The 7015-nt window shown below is 41.2% G+C and overlaps 1 non-coding gene across 1 annotated transcript; it reads left to right on the top strand.

Annotated features, from left to right (window-relative positions):
• Window positions 1–5138: 5138 nt before the first annotated feature.
• On the top strand, window positions 5139–5246 carry LOC112805107 (small nucleolar RNA R71). The gene has a single exon (XR_003203716.1). It is a non-coding gene; the product is annotated as a small nucleolar RNA R71 (small nucleolar RNA).
• Window positions 5247–7015: the final 1769 nt, after the last annotated feature.

Genomic DNA, 7015 nt, shown 5'->3' with positions numbered 1-7015 from the left:
AGTAAATTGTGCCTGAGGCACGACTCCAGCGCTGCTCCTGCATAACTTTCTGTTCATTTTTATTTTTCTTTACTCCCCCTGCCACGCGGACGCGTCGCTTGTGCGATCGCGTCGCGCGGCGAATTTTTTTTTTTTTAAGAAAGATAAAGACATGTAATTGAAAGAGCACGAAAGCACTAATAAGGAGAAGAGTTATTTAAAGAAGAAAAACTAAAAGTGAAGAAAAGAACGATCATACCGCGGTGGGTTATCTCCCACCAAGCACTTTGCTTTAACGTCCATACGTTGGACGCTCCACTAGCTCAATCTGTTGCTATGTAGGGATCTTCCAGGCGGAAGATCTCAAGCTCCTTGCTCTTCTGCACCTTCTCACCATGGTATAGCTTCAGACGGTGTCCATTAACCTTAATAAGTTCAGAACTTGAAGGATGGCTTAGGTGATAAACTCTGTACGGTTCAGCCTTCTCTATTCTGTATGGACCTTCCCATTTTGATCTCAACTTGCCGGGCATGAGCCTCAGTCGAGATTTGTAAAGGAGAACAAAATCTCCAGGTTGGAACTCTCTCTTCTTGATGTTTTGATCATGCACAGCTTTCATCTTTTCCTTGTATATTCTGGAGTTCTCGTAAGCTTCTAGGTGAAGGTTCTCCAGTTCCTGCAGTTGCAACTTTCTTTCAGCTCCAGCAGTCTCAATCTCCATGTTGCACTCTTTAACTGCCCAGAAGGCTCTGTGTTCGATTTCAACTGGGAGATGACAAGCTTTTCCATAAACTAAGCGGAAGGGACTCATCCCAATGGGTGTCTTGTATGCTGTTCTATATGCCCACAGTGCATCTTGTAGTCTGGTGCTCCAGTCTTTTCTGTGAGGCTTTACTATCTTTTGCAAGATACGTTTAATTTCTCTGTTTGACACCTCGGCTTGCCCATTAGTTTGGGGATGGTAAGCTGTTGCAACTTTATGGATTATCCCATGCTTCTTCATCAATCCGGTTAGTCTCCTGTTACAAAAATGGGTGCCTTGATCGCTCACGATCGCTCGTGGTGATCCAAAGCGGCATATAATATGGTTTCTCACAAAGGAAACAACAGTGTTAGCATCATCAGTGCGGGTAGGAATTGCTTCCATCCATTTGGAAACATAATCTACAGCTAACAATATATAAAAATATCCGCTAGAATTTGGAAATGAACCCATGAAGTCAATGCCCCAAACATAAAAAATTTCACAGAAAAGCATATATTGTTGAGGCATCTCATCCCTCTTGGATATGTTACCAAATTTCTGGCATGGGCGACAAGATTTACAAAACTCAGCAGCATCTCTAAAAAGAGTAGGCCACCAGAATCCACAGTCTAAGATCTTTCTAGCTGTTCGTTGAGGGCCAAAATGTCATCCACTCTCAGATGAGTGACAGGCCTCTAAAATGGACTGGAATTTTGATTGAGGTACACAACGTCTAATTATCTGGTTAGCGCCACATCTCTATAAATATGGGTCATCCCATATATAATATTTAGACTCGCTTTTCAGCTTGTCTCTTTGATGTTTAGAAAAATGTGGAGGAAATGTGCGGCTAACTAAATAATTAGCAATAGGTGCATACCAAGGGACTACTTCAGATACTGCTTGCAGGTTGTTAAAAGGAAAATTATCATCTATAGGAGTAGAATCATCTTTAATATGTTCAAGGCGACTCAAGTGGTCTGCAACTAAATTTTGATTACCACTCCTATTCTTGATTTCTAAATCAAACTCTTGTAACAGCGGTATCCAACGTATAAGTCTTGGTTTGGATTCCTTTTTAGCCAATAGATACTTTAGAGCTGCATGGTCCGAATACACTACTACTCTAGTACCAAGTAAATAAGTCCGGAATTTATCCAGAGCAAAAACAATAGCAAGTAGCTCTTTCTCAGTAGTAGTATAATTGGACTGGGCAGTGTCTAAAGTCTTAGACGCATAGGCAATAACAAAAAGATTTTTACCTTCACGCTGAGCCAGTGCTGCTCCTATTGCATGGTTGGAAGCATCGCACATGATTTTAAATGGCTGGCTCCAATCGGGTCCTCTCACAATTGGAGCTTGAGTTAGAGCAGTCTTTAGCTTATCAAATGCTTGTTTGCAATCCTCACTGAACTCGAACTCAATATCCTTTTGTAGTAATCTGGATAAGGGAAGTGCCACCTTACTAAAGTCCTTAATAAATCTCCTGTAGAAACCTGCATGGCCAAGGAACGAACGGACTTCCCTCACAGAAGAGGGGTAAGGTAAACTAGAAATAACATTCACCTTTGCTGGGTCTACAGAAATGCCATTATTAGATACCACATGTCCCAATACAATCCCTTGCTTTACCATAAAGTGGCATTTTTCGAAATTCAATACAAGGTTTGTATTAATACATCTATCTAATACTCTAGATAATCCATCTAAGCAAAGGTTAAAAGAATCACCATAAACGCTAAAATCGTCCATAAAAACTTCTATACAGTCCTCAATAAGATCAGAGAAAAGACTCATCATGCACCTTTGGAAAGTAGCTGGTGCATTGCACAAGCCAAAGGGAATTCTCTTATAAGCATAGGTCCCAAAAGGACATGTAAAAGTAGTCTTTTCCTGATCTTCAAGAGCTATATGAATCTGGAAATAACCTGTGTAACCATCTAAAAAGCAATAATGTGATTTACCTGACAGGCGATCCAGCATTTGATCTATGAATGGAAGTGGATAGTGATCCTTACGAGTAGCTTGGTTGAGACGCCTGTAATCAATGCAGACTCTCCAAGCATTCTGAACTCTAGTTTCTATGAGCTCTCCATGCTCATTTTTCACTGTAGTGACTTTGGACTTCTTGGGCACCACTTGCACTGGGCTTACCCATTCACTGTCTGAAATGGGATATATGATACCGGCCTCCAATAGTCTGGTCACTTCCTTTTTGACAACTTCCAAGATGGTAGGATTCAATCTTCTTTGTGGTTTTCGGACAGGTCTTGCTCCCTCTTCTAAAAATATTCTGTGCTCGCATATTTGAGAGTTGATTCCCACTATGTCTACCAAACTCCACCCTATTGCCTTCTTATGCTTCCTCAACACATCAAGTAGATGTTCTTCTTGTTGAGAAGTCAGTTCTCTTGCAATAATAACCGGAAGCTTCTGCTCATCCTCAAGGTAAGCATATTTGAGATGTGGAGGGAGAGGTTTTAATTCTAACTTTTGATCATGGACAGGCTCTGGGTTATTTGGGGCTTGTGAAAATGGCGAAGTGTCCTCATTGTCAGTTAAGAGGGTCCCCACACTTGGACCTTGTCCAGTGTGCCTCTCTTCAAACTCTTCCTTTTGAACTTCAGCCACACTTTCGTCTATGACATCACACTGGAAGATAGAACGATCTTCTGGGGGGTTGTCAATGACTCCATTTAGATTGAAGATTACTATGCGGCCATCTATTTCAAAGGAGTATGTCCCTGAAAAAGCATCCAATTTGAATTTTGATGTCTTCAGGAATGGTCTTCCAAGTAGGATTGATGATGGCTTATCTGAATCATTATGGGGCATCTCCAAGATATAAAAATCAGTGGGAAATGTGAGCCCTTTAATGTTCACCAAAACATCTTCAGCAACTCCAGCAACTGTAATAATGCTTTTATCTGCTAACACAAAATGAGCTGCCGACCTTTTTAAGGGAGGGAGCCTTAAAACATCATATATAGATAAAGACATTATACTGACACATGCTCCTAAGTCACACATGCAATCATAAATTACTACACCACCAATAGTACAACTAACTATGCAAGGACCTGGATCACTACATTTTTCAGGTAATCCTCCCATTAAAGCAGATATAGAACTACCTAAAGGAATAGTTTCTAATTCAGTAATTTTATCTTTATGGATACATAAGTCTTTTAGAAACTTTGCATATTTAGGTACCTGCTTAATAACATCAAAAAGGGGAACAGTTACCTCAACCTTTTTGAATATTTCTACCATTTTAGGATCAGGTTCCAGTTGCTTCCTAGGCTTCCTTGCAAGTTGTGGAAATGGAATGGGAGTAGTGTTTTCTGTGGTGCCTGCACCTTTTTGTGCCTCTTCCTGTGGTTGAGCTATCACTTCTTCAGCTATGTCCTGTATATCCTCTTCCTCTTCAACATCTTCGATTTCTACCACCTCTTCAGCTGAGGCGTATTCTGGTGAGCTTGGTTCCTCCTGATTCCTCTCCTACAGTATGGTTTCGGACCTCAGGGTGATGGCATTAATTCCTCCCTTTTGATTGGGTAATGGTTGAGAGGGGATTCCAGTGGTGCTTGAAGGTTGGTTACTGGAATTTTGTGCTGAACCAAGTTGTGTCATAAAAGCTTGTAGAGTAGAGGTGAAACCATTCAGACTGGCATTAATACTGTTCACGATGGTATTTTCCATGGCCAGTTGTCTTTTCTCAAAAGCTTGTAATAATTCTTCATTAGAAGATACAGAAGAATGAGTAAATTGAGAGGTTTGCTGCTGATTGTTCGGTGGTCCTTGGTTTTGCCTCAGGTGAGGTGCTTGGTATGGTTGATTTTGCTGCCTGTTATTGTAATTATTCCACCTCTGATTTCTTTGATTATCTCTGCCTCCCCTATTATTGTTATCCCTCCAATTCTGGTTTGAATTGTCCTGCCATCCATGGTTATTATTTCCACTTTGATTGTACCCTTGGTTGGGGCGGTTATAGAAGTTGTGAGTGGATGCCACCATGTTGTCTTCTTGTTGGAGCTGCGGGCATTCATCAGTGTAATGGCTGTAATCAGCACAAATTCTGCAAATTCTTTGTGGAACTAGTTGTTGGTTTTGCTGCGGTTGAGTTTGCTGAGCTTGTTGATTTAACTGCATTTGCTTCAGCAGGTTGGTCATTTCACAGATGCTTCAATTTAGAGCAGCAGTCTCTATGCCAGAAGATACTTCTGCAATGGCCCTTGAACGGCCTTGCTTCTGTCTGTGGTTCCGAGTAGATTCAGCTAAATCACTGATCAATTGCCAAGCTTCATCAGCGGTCTTGTACTTCTTCATAGACCCATTGCTGGCACTTTCCAATGTGGTCTTATCTTGGGGTCTCATACCTTGTGTGACATAGCTGAGTAGCACGATCTTGTCAATCATGTGGTGGGGGCATGCTTCCAGAAGATTATTGAAGCGCTCCCAGTATTCAAAGAGAGTCTCATTGTCATCCTGAACAATTGTAGAGATATCCTTCCTCAGTTTATCAGTAACTTCAGATGGGAAGAATTTTTTCAGGAACTCCTTTCTGAGTGTATCCCAGTTGGATACGTTTGCTAGAGGCTGAGTGTAGTACCTGATGAGCGGATAATTTATACGCTTTTTGGCATTGTTTTCAGTATATTTTTAGTATGTTTTAGTTAGTTTTTATTATATTTTTATTAGTTTCTAGTTAAAATTCACTTTTCTGGACTTTACTATGAGTTTGTGTGTTTTTCTGTGATTTCAGGTATTTTCTGGCTGAAATTGAGGGTCCTGAGCAAAAATCTGATTCAGAGGCTGAAAAGGACTGCAGATGTTGTTGGATTCTGACCTCCCTGCACTCGAAGTGGATTTTCTAGAGCTACAGAAGCCCAATTGGCGCGCTCGCAATGGCTTTGGAAAGTAGACATCCTGGGCTTTCCAGCAATATATAATAGTCCATACTTTGCCCGAGATTTGATGGCCCAAACCGGCGTTGTAAATCAGCTTCAGAATTCCCAGCGTTTAACGCTGGAACTGGCATAAAAATTGGAGTTAAACGCCCAAACTGGCATAAAAGCTGGTGTTTAACTCCAGAAAAAGTCTCTACACATGAAAGCTTCAATGCTCAGCCCAAGCACACACTAAGTGGACCCAGAAGTGGATTTTTACGTCATTTACTCATTTCTGTATACCCTAGGTTACTAGTTCACTATTAATAGGATCTTTGGACATTGTATCTGTACCTCATGACACTTTACACGTTTCTCATTATATTTTCTACGGCATGAGTCTCTAAATCCCATGGTTGGGGGTGAGGAGCTCTGCTGTGTCTTGATGGATTAATGCAATTACTACTGTTTTTCATTTAATCACGCTTGCTTCTATTCTAAGATATCACTTGTTCTTCAACCTAATGAATGTGATGATCCGTGACACTCATCATCATTCTCAACTATGAACGTGTGCCTGACAACCACCTCCGTTCTACCTTAGATTGAGTAGATATCTCTTGGATTCCTTAATCAGAATCTTCGTGGTATAAGCTAGAATTGATGGCGGCATTCAAGAGAATCCGGAAGGTCTAAACCTTGTCTGTGGTATTCTGAGTAGGATTCAAGGATTGAATGACTGTGACGATCTTCAAACTCCTGAGGGCTGGGCGTTAGTGACAGACGCAAAAGAATCACTGGATTCTATTCCAACCTGATTGAGAACCGACAGATGATTAGCCGTGCTGTGACAGAGCGCGTTGAACATTTTCACTGAGAGGATGGGAGGTAGCCATTGACAACGGTGAAACCCTACATACAGCTTGCCATGGAAGGAGTCTTGCGTGCCTGAAGAAGAAGACAGTAGGAAAGCAAAGATTCAGAAGATAGAGCATCTCCAAAACCTTAACCTGTTCTCTATTACTGCAAAACAAGTACTTATTTCATGTTCTTTTACTTTTTACAATCAACCCTGATAATTAGTGATATCCTGACTAAGAGTTACAAGATAACCATAGCTTGCTTCAAGCCAACAATCTCGGTAGGATCGACCCTTACTCACGTAAGGTATTACTTGGACGACCCAGTGCACTTGCTGGTCAGTTGTGCGGAATTGTAAAAGTTTGATTGCAATGTGGCTTCTATTGGCCTACTCTCTATAGAGATGCCCGAAAGTTTGTGCGTAACTGTGACAGCTGCCAAAGAGCTGGTAACTTGCCTCACGGATACGCCATGCCTCAACAAGGGATCTTAGAGATTGAGTTGTTTGATGTATGGAGAATTGACTTTATGGGTCCATTC

Source organism: Arachis hypogaea, chromosome 5, assembly GCF_003086295.3.
Source record: "Arachis hypogaea cultivar Tifrunner chromosome 5, arahy.Tifrunner.gnm2.J5K5, whole genome shotgun sequence".
NCBI classification, from domain to species: domain Eukaryota; kingdom Viridiplantae; phylum Streptophyta; class Magnoliopsida; order Fabales; family Fabaceae; genus Arachis; species Arachis hypogaea.
This window is presented reverse-complemented; position numbering and strand designations above follow the sequence as displayed.